We start from the raw sequence: 20,838 nt of genomic DNA, 5'->3' as shown, positions 1-20,838 counted from the left end.
TGAAGGGCAAGTGGGGGTTATATTTATTTTCTACAATATTTCTCTTGTTGTTGTTGTTGCTCTCTCTCTCTCTCTCTCTCTCTCTCTCTCTCTCTCTCTCTCTCTCTCTCTCTCTCTCTCTCTCTCTCTCATCTTAAATGATAGGATATTTAAATAGTTGAACATGTGCATACAATGTGTACATTCTCAAAAAATATCAAAAAGTGCACATAGAATATAAAAAAACAGGAACAATACATATAAGTATACGCGTATCCATATCTATGCACATGTATGTATTATATACATGCTCATATACACAAACATATATAAGTGAGAAAAAATGGAGAGAGAGAGAGAGAGAGAGAGAGAGAGAGAGGAAAGGAGAGAGAATAGACACGTGCTTATTAAAATGCACTTACAAATATGCACATAGCACATATACAAACATATATATTTGCAAACAAATCTATACATATACATATATATGCAATGTATATACACATGCATACACATAAAAACATGTGTATGCAACATGCACACATATGAGATGAAGAAAGATGAGAGACAAGAGGGAGTAAAAGAAAGGAGAGAAAATAAAAATGATGAGAGCAAGAGAGAGGACATACATTTATGAGACCCCATAAATAGATGCACATGTATTACACACACACACACACACACACACACACACACACACACACACACACACACACACACACACACACATGCATATACACGCACACTAAGAGACATATGAATGTGTGTATTATTATCTCTCTTACTTGTACACACATTCTAAACTTATTACTAGAAGGTCTTGTGGATGTCATGTGGTAGCCTCTCATCACCCCCCCAAAACCTGTTTCCTCTCTCCTCAATAAGTAATGAGGAATATGTATAATGATATAATATTGTAATTGATTAAGCATTAATATATCAATTAAGTATAAATAAAATATATCTAATTATATATATATAATTATTGTATTATATATGTGCATGTATATATTATTAATGATTATTTATGTTATAGAGAGACATGAGAAGAATAATAATAACAATTTCTAAATGTAGCTAATGGACTGTCAAATTCATGTAATGTTGTAGACTCAATGTGTGAAGATAATATGCATGCCATGACAAGCTCAATGTGAAAAAAAATCATCGTTGAATTTGTTTATCTTTAAGAAACTTTGAGAAATGGTCATAAAGGTTCTTTGGTTATTTAAGCGGCTTGATCCTCTTAATGTCATTCTTCCACTCCCTATACATTAGTGAGTGCCGCATCCTCATATATCTTATTTTCATGCATTCAACATTGTATTAATCTAAGTTGCAAAGGCTTTCAAAGTTTGGATTATGTTCCTTGCATCAACTTCTATGGAAACATGTTTACCTTATCACTAAAGCTAGACTTTGGTGGAAATAATGGTACCTTGATAATGTGGTGTCTAACTTGGAATGAGATGTAAGTTATAGTCAACTAAATATATCTTCCACTCTCTTTTGAAACCTTGAAGATGAATGAATTTTTTGGCCTCCAATATCAATTCCTTTTATAAGCCAAAATCCCCTGTCCCCCACCCATGTGTGATGTACCTATCAAACGCTCCCTTGATAGCCTAACAAACTTAGGTGATGCCATCTAGAATTCCTTGGAATATTAGGGACTTTATTGCCTAGGATTGTTCGAGTCTACCTTATAGGGAAAGCTTCGCCCCAATCCCATGAGAATCTCCCTGAAAATAAGGATCCTAAACAATATTAAGGTCACCTAACAATTTTCATATCATCAATCATGATAGCTATTTGTGTAAATTAGCCCGAACTGAAGCAGACCTATGTCACACTTGAATCAAATAGAGTGAGAAATGAGGGGAAGCTAGTGCATCAACCTCTCTATCCCTAAGGCAATGTCTCACCCCAGCAAGGTAATCGTGAAATGTTTCACCCTTGAAACATTTCATGCTCAAAATGTTGCCTTTCAACATGAAACATTTCACCCTTGGGTAGGTGCTAAGTGAAACGCCACATGAAACATCAAAATAACACATTCAAAGTACATATATTTAGCAAGTTTTGATAGAAATTTCTTTGCCCCCTTGGAATGAAACATATATGTGAAATGTTGCATACTGAAACATTTCATTAGCGAAACATGTTTTGCATTTCATGCCTACTAAAATGTGTTTCATGGTTACCATGCACCCCAATCCCCTAAAATGACATGATCTTGAGATGTATAATATTTCCTAGGACATTCATCGTTTAGCTCTTTCCTAAAATCTTCCAAGTTACGCTTTTAAAGAAAAAATCTTGGTTCAACCTCGAGACCAACTAACCATAGGACAGATCCATCGGGAATCTGCACTCCCACTTTTTTTATGAGGGAATTGCTTGGTTGTTTCATTATCTACCATGTTTAGTTCAATACATAAAAATAACTTATTTAATTAAGCTCTTAATACAAGGTCCATTCACGTAATTTAATCACAAACATAAAGACCATATCAAACCGTCTTTAGAAAATAGTAGCACTAATGTGTTTATCTACACTCTCTCTAAGGTGCAATGCTGATTTGGCATTCCATCCCTTACACCTAGATCCGTATCCAAAGCACATGGATACCCATGTCCAACCTATTGCAAACTTGTGGTCATCATCGTTCTTGCTTATTCTTTCATGCTATTATGAGTGAAAGAGAGGGAGGAAGTGAGTGTGAGTGAGAGGAAGGGACTTAATGGAGAGAAGCTCTGGCTATACCTTTATCCTCTTATTTCCTTTCATGGGAGATGTGAGGTTGAGGGAATGTGAGAGATATAGAGTTGAGAGGGAGTGACAGACATATTGAGAAGCTTACTTTACTCTACTTCCACTCTTCATCTTCTTATTTCCCTATTTAGATTACATACGAAGATATACATGAAGACATGAAGCAACCAAGGAACAATGCATGGATCACGGAATGTGCTTGCTGAGACATCATGACTATAATGAGGCAAGTTGGTAAGCATGATTACTACACTTGTGCTTTGAGTTATTCTATTACATGTGCAGTAGATAAATTTGTCGAAGGTCCCCATGCATGCAAGTCAGCTAGTAGAGATAATTATGACTAAGTGCATAATGCCCTTGAATTAGTAAGGATTGTGTCCTAAATCTAGGCATTGAGCTTGTAGAGCAAAATACATTTTTTATTTTGTTGTTAAGACCAAACAACACCTTGTCACAAGGTTACTCAAGCATGTTATAATACAGATTAGGAGGAGTTACACCAATGGTGACTCCAAAATGTATGCAAATAGTTAGTTCTTTATTAATTATTGGTTAATGATCGAGCGCTTGGATTTGTATTACTTCTAAGTGAAATGAAATTTGTTGCTTGCAAAGTCTTTTATTGAAATGCAATGTAAATGAAGATAAGAAAAAAATATGAAATACAACAAGGAAAAGGAGCATTGATTCATTGGGAGAAGGATTCTAGAAGTAACAATTTTATTATTTTGACCTTTATTCGATGCAGTCACTTAAAGGACCTTTTTGCATGTAAATAGGGGGTCTTAAGAGTAGGAAGAGAGGATAAAGTCTTTGGGCATGTGAGAGAGGGGCTAACTTGTGGTTGACATGAGGAAGAAGGATAGATATCTCCATACACTAAAAAGATTTGAGAAGCCATAGTGGAGGAATGGGGAGCTTATGTCTGTGAACACTCGCCAGTAAGAAATAAGGGTCCCTGCATGGAAACACACATCTATTGGGCCTTTCAGAAAAAAATTATCGTTATATTTTTTTAAAATTAAAAAAATTATTTACCAACTTTGTAGAAAGGGGGGAGGGAGGATCCCTAATCTTAGGCCCTTGCTTACTAATCATGTTGCCTCCAACCCCTTTTATCACTGCTGAGGGACGCTTGTGGCTCCACTTCTATAGTGTGGTCTTAGCCTTCCTACTTGTGGCACCTCTCACTGATACCAAAGCACCACCTAGCCAAGCATTTCATGCCACCAATGATTTTTAGCATCACCATGACGTGCAAACCCCATCCTAAACTGTCCCATCATTATGCCCTGTTGTCGCCAAGATTTTCTCTTCTATTTCCACAATAGCAACAAGCATCGCCACTTATGGTGAAATTTTCCACCTCATGGTGGTTCAAAATAGCCACATGGTCTTATTGCGTCCCTTTACAACCTACTAGCTTTGCCTAGATGTGAACTGGAGATCTTCAGTGTCTATCATCAACCCAGCTCCCCCTGGGCATTAAATACCATTATAAGGTTTAAAATACCGTCTTACAAATCTTCACTACCACCAACCCTACTCCATCACCACCTCCTTTTGTATCCTCTCCATCTCTTCTCCTCACTCTCTTCTACCACTTTCTTATGCCACTTATATGAAAGGTGGAGCCATAAGTGGAAGCACAAGCAGAAGCAAGTGCTATGGAGGTTCAAGCAAGAAGAGAGAGACCAGTGTGTGGCAACTCCAATAGTCACAATGTGTGACCTACCTTCCCTTATTCTATTGTCATGCAAAGAGTAAAGTTTAAAGTGATAGTGATGGGTGATCACCACATGTAATATACAGGTGTGCAGGCATAGTGTACATAGTAAATATAGGCGGCTAGACACATGTAACCTTTAATCCTTCATAACCTCCAACTTAAAGGCGAATGTGCCTCAGTGGAAGTGAAAGAAAAAAGGAGAAAAAAAATATAACTTGTACATAGAGCACAATAGGACAAGGAAAGTTGTTATCTTACTCTATGCCTATCAACCACTTAAAAGGAAGGCACATCATTCCACTAGGAGACTTTTAGTAAGCAAATCTATAGGATTCATATCCATAGGTATCTTGACAAGTTCAATGGACTTGTCTTCTATAGCCTCTTTGATAAAGTGATAGCATACATCAACGAGATTTGCAGGATTTGTATCTGTAGGTATCTTGATAAGCTTAATGAACTTATCTTCTACAACCTCTATGATGAAGTGATAGTGTGTCTCAATGTGCTTTGTTTTCACATGGAAGACCTGATTATGGGCCAACTAAATGTCACTCATCAAATTCGACTACAATGTAGAAGTCATAGTCATACTAAGATTTACAACCATATAGTCTAACCATAGGGCCTCCTTGCAAGTGTGGCTGCAATGTATTTAGCCTCAATTGTAGACAAGGGCATGCATTTTTGCACTCTAGATATCCAAGAGGTAGTATCTCCAGGATAGGTAAAGATAGTACCTAGAGATGGACTTCCTATTGTTAGCATATCATGCATAATCTGAGTTAGTGTAACCCACAACTCTTGTATCCTAGCTACCATAGCAAATGCATATATCTATAGTGCCTTTAAGATATCTCACGATACCTTTACAATGTTCCAATATTACTTGCAAAATATAGCCATATAACATGTTGCAACTCCCACTATAAATGCTATATTAGGATGAGTGGCTATCATGGTATACATCAATTTTTCCATCGCAAATGCATACGAAACCTTGGCTATCTCGGCCCTTGTATAATTAGATTGCAAACAATCAATTTAACTAACCTTCACATTAGAAGGTAAAGGACAACTAATAAGCTTACCATCATGCATATGGAACCAATCAAATATTATGTGTATGTACTCCTTTTGGGATAAGTAGAGAAGTCCCATAGATACTCTTTTTCAATTTGCATGCTAGGTATTCCTTGCCTTTCTCCACAAAGCCCTTAAGCTATTGCATATAAATGTCCTCATGCAAGTCCCATGTAAGAAAGCCGTCCTAACATGCATGTGGTAAAGATCCAAATCCAACACAACAACCAATGGCAAGACCAAGAATAGGGTAGTCATTTTCACCATAAAAGAGAATGCCTCATCAAAATCAACTCCCTTTTCCTACTTAAAGCCCTTAGCAACTAATCTGGCCTTATATGCTAGCTTAGGGTGTACACCCACTTGTGTGGCAATGTACGCTTTCCATCAATCAAGAAAGCTAAATCCACGTAAGTGGCTCAACAGAGTCTATCACCATGATATAATCCATAGAGGGCTCATAACAATCATGGGGATATCCCAAAGACAATAGCCCATCTTATATACATCCCCGTATCCAAGAAATATACATTTGACAAACTTTGGATCTAGCTTATTGCGCTTGTATTTGGGAATATGGTAGAAAGTCTCACATCCAAAGATTATGCCTACAAGGAAGGTTTCCCAAACCATACCTCCTCTGAAACTCTACTACCAAGAGTAGTGCATAGGTTTTATTAATCAAATACACAACAATGACAAAGCATACTATGGACTCTTTCTTGAATAGTCATGTTAAAGTGCTTTGCAATACCATTCTAGGGTGGGGTGTATGGGGCGATCACCTGATGCTTAATACCCCCTCTCATCACATAGCTGCTCAAAAGCCTTTGAGTTAGATTGTATGTATTTCAGTCTATACGTAGCCTAGTTCTCAACCGTTGTAAGAAAACATTGAAACATAGGCAAAACATATGATTTCTACTTAATGGGATAGGCCAAAACCTTATGCAAAAAATCTTATATGAATGTAATAAGATACTTTGTGCTATTGGTAAACTACTACTGCTATTGAGCTCAATGCTCACTTTGCAAAGCTCAAATGTTTCAGAGAAAGGCCCTGATGAATGTTGGAAAGGGTGGGAGTGATTGGAAAAGCAACGGAACTGATGTATACCTCAATGAGTGTTTACCATGGAAACTTTGAGTGAAGCCTTATTCTTAGACTGAAGTGAATGTTAGTGAAGCTCCTTGAATGCCAACTCTAATACTAGTTGAAAGATGGAGCCGGAAGTGGTAGCACAAGCGAGAGCAAGAACAATGCAAGAGCTATGGATATTCAAGCAAGAAGAGAGAGACCAGTGTGTGGAAACTCTAATAGTCACAATGTGTGACCTTCCTTCCTTATTCTATTGTCGTGTAAATAATAAATAATAAAGAGAATGATGGGTGCTTGCCACTCGTGGTGTACAGGTGTGCATGTACAATGTACATAGTAAATGTAAGCAATTAGGCACAAATGGCCTTTAACCCCCAATATTATAATCCCCCGCTGTCTTCACCACAACAAACATCTCTACCTTCTTATCCCCACTTCTTCACCGTATCTCCTCCATCCATAACCCAAATCTCTCCACCCACTTACCACACCTATCACCATTCTTCTTCTCTACCCTTGTCCCAAACCCTCCTTGCTTCCCACTAGAATCCACTCCTTCCACCGATACCTCCTCCACAAATTCTATCCCTTCCACACCCGCCTTCTCCCTCCACCCATAATCCCCATCTTTACCACCCTTGTTTACTTTCCCTACCTCCACCCTCTTCCCCTTCGACCACAAATCACACCATAATCTTCTCACCCCTTTCTTCATCCATTTCCCAAGATTCCATGAGGAGAGGGGGGCCATTGTGATTGCTACCACAACACCACTGCAAGTTGTAAGAGGAGGAGAAAGTAAGCTATCGAGGTCTAATTGGTGTGCCACAAGAGTACCAGCTGGCACAGTTGAGACAAGCAACGAATGAAGGAAGAGCTTCCATTAGCCCACTACTCAATTGAAGGTATGCCACACTTAATTATGCATTTTTAATTATCATGAGTGTAGTATCCTTATTGCCTTGTAATAATTTGGGAAGATGGGCAACATGGAATGATTATGTCAATTGTTAACCTCAACACAAAAAGAAAGTGAAAAAAGTGGAAACGTGCAAGCTAAGTGTCAAAGGCGGAAGTGCATTCTTAAATGCAAGGTACTTTTTGTAAAAGAGCGCCAGGCTCCCTTGTGTGCAAATTTTAAAGATAGGTGGGCACTGGAAAGGAAGCTAGGAAGATAGAGGACTATGGGAAAGAGGGCCTAGGCTACAATCGGCCATGTAAAAAAGGGGATGACCGCCCAAAAGGGATTTAAGGTTTTGTATATAAAGTTAAAAAGTGAACGAAGAGCTCATTCTTTGGTGTGTGGCAAAAGTGGATTCTTTTTTTTTCTCTCATACTCTTCTCTTTGCTTGTTGTGAGTTCTTGAGGGAGGAAGTGTGAGTGTGTGAGGGTGAGGGATCGTGGTGGTGAAGCCTTCCATCATCTCCTCTCTTCTTTTACTCTTCTCTTCCCTTCTCTCGTCTCACACGTGGCTATGGAGGATGGAGCTTGGAGGTGGAGGCTTGAGGTTGCTTAAGCTCACATCATGAATCGTGGAGCTATCGGTGTGCTTGAGGGAGGAGGGCACTGAATGGGACATCAAGGTAAGCTCACTACACTTCTAGAGAGGGATAGCGCGTCGGCTATGTGAGAGGTATCCATTAGTGCTTGCTTGAAACACTTGAAGGAATAAGCGGTCCGTGGGTCTTGGCGGTTGAGTATGAGTGCCCATTACATTTGGTTTAGTTGCCATGACCAATTGATTCAAGCTTGAGCACTTATGCACTTCAAATCGAGCATTGAAGTAAGGTTCACCCCCAAGCCGGTCACCCCCGAACCAATGCTCTTTTTAGGTAGGAGATTTGGGAGTTTAATCTTTGAAATAAGTAAGTATTTTGTGTTGTTGATGATTAGACAAGTAGGAGGGATTATTTTAGTTTTCTATTTTGAATTTATGTTGGATTTAGAGTAGATTAGGACCAATAACTTGCAAGGAAACAGTAGGGTTTTTTTGTTGTGAAACATACCCAAATAGGGCACAGATAAGAGAAAAAGAGTGCTGGAAGGATTTATGTCACTAGAGAATGATTGGAAATGTCGAGCCTTAGCCAAGGAAGGGTTTATAACCTAAGAGGCCAAGGAAGGGCTCATTTATGCATGAGAGAGAGAGAGAGAGAGAGAGAGAGAGAGAGAGAGAGAGAGAGAGAGAGAGAGAGAGAGAGAGAGAGAGAGAGAGAGAGAGAGAGAGAGAGAGAGAGAGAGAGAGTTGCAGGTATAAGACAAATCGAGCACATTAATTTTGAGCCCAATCTTGCAATAGCCCAGGTAGCTCCAGGCCTTCCTTGTGTTCTAATCGGTAGTTTTAGAGGGTTACATGTTAGGCAACAAACCTTGGGGATCTCCGGCATAAATCGCACGACATTCAAGGTTGTGCCCATCGCAGTTGACCAATAGTCGGCGTTCGACTTCTAGAGTTGGGGACCAGTCAAATCATTCAACTATCGAACAATTTGAGTCGCCAGACCACCCGAGTCGACAGACTAGGTCTAGGATAGTTGGACCAAGACCGTCGACAGACCAGCACCATTCAGACAATCTCGTGTTTGATCGAACGACCTGGACTCACCATTCGGACCACGCATGGCCAGTTAGACACGCCCAATCAAACTTGGATCGTTTGACTCGCATGACTCAACCACTAGAGTCGAACCTTCTGACTCTAGGAATCGGACCAACATGGCATAACAAAAATATGACAATTTTACCAGCCTCTGACTGAAACTAGCCAGAGTCGACCCCAAAATCATCGAGATAAATAACCCGGCTTACAAAAGCCAAGAACACATAGGAAATCGTGAACCATAGCCTAGGGGCAGTCCCTAGTGCCCTAGCCGAGGGCCCAACCCCACTTGGACCCGAAACCAACAAAGACCATAAATTTACCCTGACCGAGTAGAGGGGAGCAGCAGAGACCCTAGACAATTACTAGGGGTAGCCAGGGAACACATCTAGAGCCATATTAGGCTATGAACGAAAAGGGGGGATAGCGCGAGTTGCATTCTTCATTTTGCATTCGCACCCCACATCAATTTTATCACTTAATATGCACTGAAAAGCTGAAAGCTTGATTTTGCACAGTGCACGGAAGAGAGCATGAGCACACATCCACCAAGTGAGTTAAGTTTAGGAGTGTCTGTAAATAACAAGGAACTCACTCAGACATGATAACCCGAAGATGCCGCAGGGAAGCTAGGAGGAACATGCACCATTGGAGGAGTGGATCTACTTGATCTAATCAATCTCATTGACAACTTGGTGCAGAGAGAGACTGTGGGCATGGCAGAGACAAGCACTAACCACATGCGGGACGAGGAGCTCGACCTAGGTGGTCTTCTGATAGAAATCCAGTGGCTTGTTGCCAATTACGATCTACAAGCCCGGACAGACCACCACGGTAGGACGTCCAAGGATGTCGCGACATACCTAGGAGAGGAGAGGAGACTAGTGCGTGAAGCTTTGAGAAGCCTAGTGATCTACAATCAAGAGCAGCAAGCCAAGGGCTTGCGGCAAAACATGGAGGTGCTAGCTCTAGCAAATAGAAATAGAACAGGCCCTGATGTCGAGGGGGAAAGAGAGCTAGAAGGAGATCTTATGCTGAGTGAGCTCTTCATTAAGCGTATGTTAGACAACGCTTCCACCGAACAAAGTCCCATTGCAATGGCAACCTGGTTTCTTGCAGGATTAGGGGTTACTCAGGGATCCAAGAGCCAGTCTAAAATCCCTATAGTTGTAAAGCAGTTAGACAAATACTAGCCAAACAATGATCCTTACAGTTTCATGGAGCAATTCGAGTAGGTCTGTGAAGCCAACGGCCTCACTTATCTCGCTCAACGACGATCACAAGCTTTCAGCTTATGCTTAGGCGACAAGAGGAGAACTTGGTACACCATTTTAGATACCGCAGAGCGCAATGACTTCAATGACCTCAAGAGTCTCTTCATTAAGAGATTCTCGGAGGCGTGCTGGTATGACTGACGAATGTCAAGAAAAGGGATAATGAAGATATCCGGGATTATGTGACCCACGTGAGAAGTCTCTTCAAGAGAATCCCAATTGGGGACCAACCGAGAGAGCAGTGTCTATAGTATTCATTAATGGAATACGAAGTGAAGAGCTCTACAAGGCCTTAACTAGCAACTCGAGTTTAGAGTGAGACATGCACTGATGAGGGTCTTTGAAGAGGCCATTAGAGTGGACGACAAACTCAAGGAGAGAAACTACCCAAGTACTCTAGATAAAGACAAGGGCACTAACTCAAGCTAGGAGCTATCGGAGATGAAGATGGAGCTAGCTAGATTACAAGAGATGATGAGATGACCAACATGCCCTCATGTCCAATGCATGTATTGTGGTGGAAACCACATGCCGGCTGAGTGTCAAGACCCTCGGTCCCGACCTTGTGCTAATTATGGTAGGCTTGGCCACGATGCCATGCATTGCAAACTACCGAGAAGACTCCCATACCTACAACCATACCTAGCGAATATGCCACCAAACTTCTTTGGAAGGGGAGCCCCGTTGGCTCTGCTGGCACCCAATGACGCCAAGCTAGCCATTCCTAGGATGGAGATAAACCATACGGGCATACCTAGACCACATGGACCCTACGTGACCCATCCACCAAGTGAGGCTCCAGTCACTATGTGGAGTCCTCGACACGAAGAGCCTTACGTAAACCCTTACATTTTGTATGACGAAGAGGGCAATGCAATCCTTATGGACTACCGACCAATACCAATGATTGTGCTAGGTAGAGGGAGAGGTAGAGGCTTAGGAGGGCAGACCCAAGAGCCAATCACATGTTGGACTTAAAGTCACTAAGGACATATCTCTTCTCACTTCCCTGAAAGGGAGCAAGAAAATTGAGACAAGGCTGATCACAGATGCGCTGAATGCAGAAACACACACCTCTTTGTTGATTGCCCTGGACATGAAAGCCATCCTCTAACTCAACAAATGAGCCATCAGTCCCATTGGGGTTGTTCGGTGTTGAGATACTCGATGGGGAGGCCACATCTATCCCATTACATGTCATGACCTATGCATAGACAAAGCAGGTTGGCATATCATTGCCAAGACCTAGCAATTTAGATGCAGCCTCAATCGAGAGGAGGAGCCGTAGGAGAAGGAGGAAGAAACCAAACGCAAAGGTCACGATGAAAATAGAGAGTGCCACAACGCTGCTTGCGGGAAAGAAAGTGACAGACGTAGAACCAGAAACGTCATCCCTAAGGACGACTAAGAAGGGAAGTGCGAAGGTTGGGGAGTACCCCAACCTAAAGCGCCAGCTCGAAGCCATCGAAAGGTGAAGGAGTAGGTGAAAGAAGCCTAGGAACACCTAAAAGACACCCAGCCCATATTGGAGGACAAGATCAATGATCTCTCAAGCATAAGCACGACGGTGTCACCTCCATGACCAAAATCGAGAGATGCAATTGCACCACAAGCAGTGTTGTATAAACAAAGCCTAAACACTACAAGCCATTGAATCAGCCAAGGCCATTGGCCAGGAAGAAGCGCAGGGAGACAGGAGAGCGGCAAGTAGCTAGCAATCTCGTCACCTCGCTGATAACCACCCATGTGACACTAAGCCTAGGAGATTTGCTTAGGCAGTATCTACAGTTGTGGTAAGAGTTGAAACAATGGGTTGAAGGAACAATGAGGCAAGGTGCCGCCGACCTACACGAATATGACATGGAAACACAAATATTGAGTCCGATGCTGCACCCAATACCAAAATCCTTGCACGTCAATGCTTTCTACGAGGACACTGAAATGCATGCTAAATTGCCGGTCTTTGCTCTAGGCAATGCCACAAGGAAAGGAATTGTAGACATGGGAGCAGGAGTTAGTGTGCTGAGCCGTGTAGTGCTCCAAACCTGGGGTAACTTGCCAGTTGAGATGGCCAGGTTTAATGTCACTCTGGCTAGTGGAACAAAAGTGAAGCCATTCGGTGTATTAAAGAATTAGCCAGTAAAAATCGCAAGAGTCCAATTTTATAGTCATGAAGGTAGAAGTGGACTATGATATCCTGCTAGGCCAACCTGGATACGGAATGCGAGAGTCATAGAAGACTGGAGCAACAATTTAATCTTCCTAGGCAATCGAACGACAGCCATAAGAGTAGAGATGGACACCTGGAAGACCACGACAGTCGACCTAGACACCATCTTCTCTATGCTGAAGGGTGACAGTCAGAATAGGAAATCTCCCTTGCCCTAAGGATGAGCGAGACTGAATGCATGTCCTTACTACAATCGATCTACCATCTTGAACAATGAGGAATATGAGCAAGCTATTAAAGCAATTAGCAATACCTGAGAAGAGCCCTCGATGGCAATCCGCATGATGGCTAGGAGCATGCTAAGAGGACCCAACCCGGTCATATTCCAAGTAGTACCGAACAACATATGCGAGCTTTCCATGAGATCTTAGAACACCTGACCAACAAGTTAGCTGGCAACCTGTCAACAACCCTTAAAACCACTCAAAGATCTCTTAAACAAACCTAGGTGGTGATGGACCAAACTTCACGACTTAAAGTTGGGGTACAATTGGGCCTTAGTCTCCAACGAGAGGGATGAGACATGTCAAGACCTAGGAGATAATGAGCAATCAGGTGAAGATGGCTCTAACAACGAATATGAGGATGGTTGTTCTTGTAGTGACAAGAGTGAAGGAAAAATTGACATGATAGAATATGACACTGAAGGACGAGTGATAGAGCAAATACGAGCAGACTCCAAACCACACAAGGAAAATGCCATTAGAATCAAAAGAGGAGTCATGTGCATGGATTGTGAGCACACCTGGTTGGAGCACATAGGTACAATAGACTTTGAGCAAGCAGGCCTAGCCCAACCAAGTGCCATGTCATTTGCTTTAGGATGGATTCACCATCTAAACTACGACCACATGGAGAGACTCCCTCTTCTAGCAAAGATGGAGAGTTTGATTTCGAATCAGAATTAAGCTCAAATAGTGATCCTGAATTACCTCGACCTCCTAAGACTAGATCACCAAAGGGGACTTACCTCTCCACATCAGACGTTGAAGGTTAAAGGAGGAAAGAAGGAAACATGCTAAGGATGTATAGGCAAAGGAGTAAAGAACACCGCAAGACCTACCAAGAAGATTCACCAAGTTCAAGAAAGGCGACATGGTAGTGATCTTGCTAGGAGCCAAACAGCATGGGCAAGCAAGAAAGCTAATAGAAGGACCCACTAAGGTCAAGGAGGTCAATTTGACCAATGAAGGGGAGACACCCCAACCTGTCTTTACAGTGACTTGGTTGAGAAAGAGGAAGCAAGTCTCATTGCTCTCTTGCGAGAGTATGTAGACGTGTTTGCTTGGTCCCTTGATGAGTTAAACAGGGTGGATCCAAGTGTAGTGACTCACAACATACCCATGACACCCGATGCAACATTGGTCAAACAACGACCATATATAATGAATCCCAAGCATGCTCACACAATAAAAAAAGAGATTGATAAGTTGTTGAGAGCAAGTCTCATTTACAAGATTGAGAACATAGACTAGGTCTCACCCATAGTGATCGTGCTGAAGAAGAACAAAAAAGATAAGAGTGTGTGTCAACTACAAAAAGGTAAACATTGCTATGAGGAGAGATAATTATTCATTGCTGTATACCAGAGCACATGCTCGAGAGAGTGGCTGGTAAAGAGGCCTACAGTTTCCTGGATAGCTTCTCGGGGTATAAACAGATGCAAGTGCACCCTGACAATAGGCACAAGACTGCCTCTGCCACTGAGTGGGGAGTCTTTGCCTACATAGTCATGCCCTTCACCTGTGTGTTCATTCCACTCGGAAGGAACACTTAGATAAACTCCAAGCTATCTTTGAATGGTGTCGATTATATCGTCTCTCGTTGAACCCCTTAAAGTGCTAGTTCTGGGTGAAGCACGAATGCATCCTAGGGCACATGGTGTCGAAGAATGGTATTGCATCTAACTTCTCAAAAGCCAGGGTTATCGTCGATCTTTCACCACCAACTGATGTCAGGGAGTTCAATGCTTTCTAGACCATATAGGGTATTATTGGCAATTTGTGTTGAACTATGCATTAATTGCTAGACCTCTATACAAGCTGTTAATTATATTCGAGTGGACTGAGGAATGCAATGCGTGTATGAGTAGTTGAAAAAGGCTCCAACTATTGCATTGATTCTACGAGCCCCAAAGTGGACAATCACTTTTCATGTTCACATTGACGCGTCTAAGTTCACTGTGGGAGCAGTGTTGTGCTAGCCTGGTGAACACAAGTTAGACTATCCTATGAGCTTTGCTAGCAAACAGCTCATAGATATGGAAATGAATTATTCAACAATGGAGAGAGAAGGTTTAGCCATGGCGTTTGCTATAAAGAAGTTTTAGCATTATCTATTGGCTACGCCTTTTTACCTTTTTTGTTGACCATCAAGCTCTTGCTCTACCTTGTTAATAAACCGTGCGCTACAAGACGCATAGCTCAATGGTTACTTCTGCTTTTAGAATTTGACTTCTTTGTGGTCATGTGTAAAGGAAAGCAGCATTATATGGCTGACCATATGTCTTGCATCCCCACAAGAGAAGCGACTGGACAAGGCATTGCAGACGAACTACCTAATGCCCATCTATTCAGCCTATCCAGTGTAAAATTTTATTCAGAGCAGATTTGATGCCTTATTGGAGGGCAGATGACAAACGACCAATAGAAAAAGCCTGACTTAAGCGTCTCGTTCTCAAAATCCAACAGTATCAGTTGATAGCAGGCCAACTCTATCATCTAGGGCAAGACGGATTGCTATGTAGATGTGTGTGCAAGCATGAAATGCACAACACGTTGACAGAGGCACACGGTGGAATAGCAAGAGGGCATTTCAGCGGAGACACAATAGCCTGCAAGGTGCTGCGGTCTCAATTATGATAGCCTACTCTTTTCTGAGATGCAACACGATTCATAAAGCACTGTGATGAGTGCTAAAGGACCAAGGTACTAGTTCACAAGGACAAAATGGAGTTGAGTCCAATCATTGCAAGGCAACAATTTGAGAAGTGGGGAATCAAATTTATTGGGCCAATCAGTCCTATAGCACAATAACCACAAGTGAAGTACATCATTGTTGCCATAGACTATCTCACGAAGTGGGCAGAAGCATGAGCTACAAGAAAGAACGATGCTAGGACTACTGCCAAGTTCCTTTGGGAGCACGTAATCTCAAGATCTGGTTGTCCCATCAAACTTGTTAGTGACCAAGGCATGCACTTTATCCAATGAAGTGATTGCTCATCTCTTATCTAACTTTTTAATCATCCATAAAAAATCCTCACCATACTATCCTTAGGCTAATGTCTAGGCTGAGTCTACGAATAAGATACTAGTAAACATCCTGACCAAGGTAGTCTCTACTTCACGCAGCGATTGGGATAACAAAATCATGGCAGCCTTATGGGCCTATCGCACAGCCTATAAAATGGCTATGGGACATACCCCCTTTAGGTTAACCTACGGGACTGAAGCAATTCTACTTGTAGAGTTCTTCATTCCTAGCCTGAGAATCGCTCAGCAAGAAAGATGGGATGGCAAGGAGGCATGGACAGAGCTTCTACTTGAGCTAGAATGCCTATCAAAAACTTGACTTCTAGCCACCCACGTGCTAATATGAAAGAAGGAAAGACACAAAAGCTGGTTTGACAAGCATGTTAAGCAACGAGAATTCGAATTGGGGGACTTAGTGCTCTTGTACTTTTTCAAGGGTCATAAACAAAAGATGAAGTTTAGAGGGCTAGGGCCTTTCAAGGTCCATGTCGTCATAGCAGAACCGGTAACGTGGAACTCGATACCCTGGAAGGAGAGGGCATAGGCTTCTTCAATGGCAGTCACTTCGAGAAGTATTACCCTTTCACGCACCCATTACATGAGCCTCCAATGCTGGAGTCCCCTGTCAATGTATGAGTGGCCACTATCACGGAGATTGATGATGAGGATGAGGAAGTAGTAGAACCAACCTACTGAAGCATGATGGTCACTGCCAAGCAAACACACACCTTCAGTGCATTGATCGATGAGGGAGCTGACTTTAATATCTTAACTCACGATCACTGGACTCACATTGGTAGAAGACCACAGTTGTAGCCCACCAATGCCAAACTCAGCCCATATGGGGGTCGATCATATGCACTCTTGGAAAAAATGCAAGGTTGTAAACTCTATCAAGTTTGAAAACATACCAATGATCTTGTATGTGTTGCCGAACTTCAAAGATGTAGATACGAAATCGCTGTTAGGATGCACATTTAAAAAGCAAGCTCATTGCAATGTCGACTACTACGAGTCCCAACGTATCCACATCGTCATAGGCAATGTATGTATAGTCATCGCTTTCAACAAGGGTTGTGCGAGTCCTTCAAAGTCCACAAAGCCATTGGTAAATAAATCCACTACCAAGTCTAAGAGGGGGGGGTCGTGACTCGTCACCACCCACCAAACCTAAAGATCTGTACACCGTTGAAGCCAAAACTAAGACCCCTGAACCAAGGCTTCAATGGGAACCTAAACATCAAGGCCCACCCCCTAGGAGCACACATCCTCGGCCCCACAAGGCTAAGAACCCACACTCCAAGCCTAAGAGGGCAAGACGAAATCATAGTCATTGACATACGATCAAGCTGTGATGGGTTCCCAAGGCCTTATTGCAAGCGCAAGGCTGCTCTGAGAATAAGACCTGGATCTGGGTACCTAGAGCCAAAACAACCAAAGACCCTACCCAAACACTGCCCTCAAGCTTGACCACACAACACATTAGGACATATTAGACACTCAGGCCACAAAAGACTCAGGATGCTAAATCCATAGAATCTTTGAAGCCCAACCCCGTAAAATCTAAAGCAATCTATAGGCCTAAATGGCAGCCCACTACTAACAATGTCTCAATCAGGATCTATTAGTGCTCCTCAAACCTTAGAAGCACCCTTAGCATCCGCAGTCCAATAGCCTATTGAACAAGAGGCCAAGCCACAACTGTAAAAGCAACTAGAGCCACCACAATTAGCTATTGAACTCTCTAGTTTAGTCAAAGCCCTAGCCGTTGCAGGCCTTAGACCCTCTTATGAATGAAGATCAATTCTAACCTTGGCCGTGAACTTCGTTGAGAATACGGGGGATGACTTGGTTGCTTGCCTTGGATGCTACCTTTATGACACTCGCTAAAAGCTACAATTTAGGTCTTTTGGATGAGCCTATAGTGATAGAAGTGCGTGCACTCCCTTGTTCTTGGAAAGAATCAAAATTCATATTCATTAAGGCTTTTGAAGCAACGAATGGGCTAATTGCCAACTGAGATCTCCAAAGAACACACATGAAACCAATGCCTCATCATGCCTTATCACAAGAGCACTGTCCTTGCCATAGATAGAGAAATAGAGGAGTTAAAATAGCTCGCTAGCATAGACTCCTCTTTCTTGAGGAAATGGTATGCTCTCTGACTTCAATGGGAGCTAGAGGGCTACCAAATCATGACTAATGCTGAGCAATGACGTGCTATCAAAACCTTGGAGCATTACCCCACTTACGTACCTCCAACCTCCTATAAGGTGTTGACCAACATCCGTAATCGACCTCTAGAAGAGCACCTCCTGACCCACTCGTATCTAGATCAAATTTTAACCGAGGAGGAGTTACACATCGCAAGCCGAGTAAACTCCGGTGACTCCCTCACAAATGTTCTTACCTACATCGCTCAAGTTGCCATTCGCCCATTTGACATGGACCATTATGCTCGATTACAATACAATTTGAATTTCTATACTTCGTTCATGAGGAAGTAAAGGCCCCAAACACAAGTACCGAAGGCCCTTGACCTCTCGAACTCTAAATCCTGGGAAGGATCCTTCTCATTCCCAAGGGGGGATGGGGAAAGGTGATGCAAGGTGAAATCAACATGTAGAATGAAGAGGTGAAGTCAAACATGTAAGGGAAAATGAAACACACAAGGAAAAATTAAAGTCTCAATCAATGCCGAAATAGATGAAAATCAACTCTTGATTAAGGAAGAGTGTCGTAAAATTGTGGGAAATGAATAGAACTGCTCGAAGGAAAATTTTATTCTTATGCTTAAGCATGTCTTCTTTCCATAAAAGCATGATCAACTCTTGTTTATTTTTCAGCAAGAAAGTGCCTTAAAAACGCTAATGGTGAGCCATGATATATGATAGGAACCTAAAATGGCAGGGCAAGATAAAGGTAGCAAGGTTCCATTCACGGAGGAACAGTAAGCAAGGTATGGCTAGACGGTGGAAATAAGGGGATACAACCAGTTCACATTCAAACACGCCATGAACCTAGAAGATGCCATCATGGAAGAGCCGCCCATAAAATAACTCGTGGTGCACCCTACAAAAGTACATAGAGAAGGTCGACTACAACAAGTGTATAGAATTTCTGAGGAGCTTCAATGCCAAAAGGAATTGTGGCACGGTGACAATCAAGAAAGGGGAAGAAGCCCACTAAGTGGAGGTGGAATTGAGCCCTACAGTGGTGGAGAAAGCCCTGGGTTGACCAGTAGAGGATGACAGAGAGACGCCCAAAGAGGGACGTGTATAGCATGCTGGGGATGAACAAGGCTGCCGTACTATGCACACTGGATGGGATAAGCCTAGCGGACATCCCAAATCCCGAGATCAAGCTACAAGCAAAGATGGTTCATGCTCTCTTTTCCAGTCAAATGTACAATGCCCTTATGAATAGCATCGGGGTGTCACTTTTGGAAAGCATTGCAGTTGGATCTTGAGATGAGGTAGATTGGAATGCCTTCATGCGAAAAACTATTGAAAGCTTAGTGAAAGCTTTGACCACGGGCACAATAGCAATAGGAGGGGAATCCCTGGCCTCCACAAGCAAGATTAGCTCGAAAGAAGTCCTCCTCCAAGGCATCTACCATTAGGTTTAGTGGAATCGTGATGGCCATCATTTAGGAGGCCTTGAAGGACATAGAAGGAGGTGAAGAGGGAGTAGGGAAAACCCCTTACCGATTGCATCACACGAACATGCATCGTTTAGTGAAAGGACTATAAGTGATAGATAAGAGCAGGAGACACAATCCTGCCAAGGAGAGCCAAAGGTGTCGAAGAAGCGAACCCCATCGAAGCTACAAAAAGAGACAAAAGAAATAATGATAAGGGAGGAACGGGCAGAGTTGAGGAGGGCCCAAAAAAAGTCCAAGAGGGCCGAAGATGACAAAAAGATAAAAGCAGAGTAAGAGGTAGAAGAGTTGAGAAGAAAGGAAGATGAGGACATAGCTGAGGCCATACATAGGTCAGTGGAGGAGACCTTGGGTATGGAAGGACCAACCACCATGAGCCCCCGAGGGGAAGAAGAGCTGAGCAGTAGTGCCAAGGCCTTAGAAATCAAAGCAGTCCCAATAGTAATGGGAAAGGGTAAGGCCTTAGTGCACCCCTTCCCCCCAATCTTCACGTCCCACTCTTTGACCACCTCGACTGCCCAAGGAACTCCAACCGTCAACATGGACATGAGCAAGTTAATGTCCATGACATAGTTTTTGGTGACAAAGATGCAGGAGATAGCTCCAAATTTGTAAGTAGGGCCCCCCCTTGCAGGAGCCAAAAGACTGGCCATAGTCGATGATGCTGAATCAAGGCAAGATCCCGAGAGGCAGAAGCTAGAGACCTCCATGACTACATCGCCTACAATGCATGCTACCACAACATACGATGATTATGTCAAAGAGCTGCTAGCACAGCTAGAGAATGCCAAGGAGGAGAGGGGAGCGGCAACAATAATCGAGCTGGAGATCGAAAGAGAAGCCTCAGCTACACTCATGTTGAAAGCAACCTGCCAAGCAGCAAAGCATCAAATGAGAAGTCCGAGAGCTGAAAGAGCAGCTCGAAGCAAGAAAGGAGAAGGAGAGTGGGAAACGAAGTGGGTTGAGGAGAAACAAAGCCGCATAAGCCTACAATAGCTCAACGAGGAACTAGCAGAGTTGAGTGAAGAGCTGCAATGGAATATGAACAATATCTTGGAGGCTACGAAAGAGCTAGAGATCGCAACAGAGGAGAGGGCACGAAGATACCAAAAGGGAATAGAAGACTTGAAAAAATAGACTCCCCTATAGTT

Source organism: Lygodium microphyllum, chromosome 19, assembly GCF_053477565.2.
Source record: "Lygodium microphyllum isolate KBCC chromosome 19, Lygodium_microphyllum_v1.1.10, whole genome shotgun sequence".
NCBI lineage: Eukaryota > Viridiplantae > Streptophyta > Polypodiopsida > Schizaeales > Lygodiaceae > Lygodium > Lygodium microphyllum.
This window is presented reverse-complemented; position numbering follows the sequence as displayed.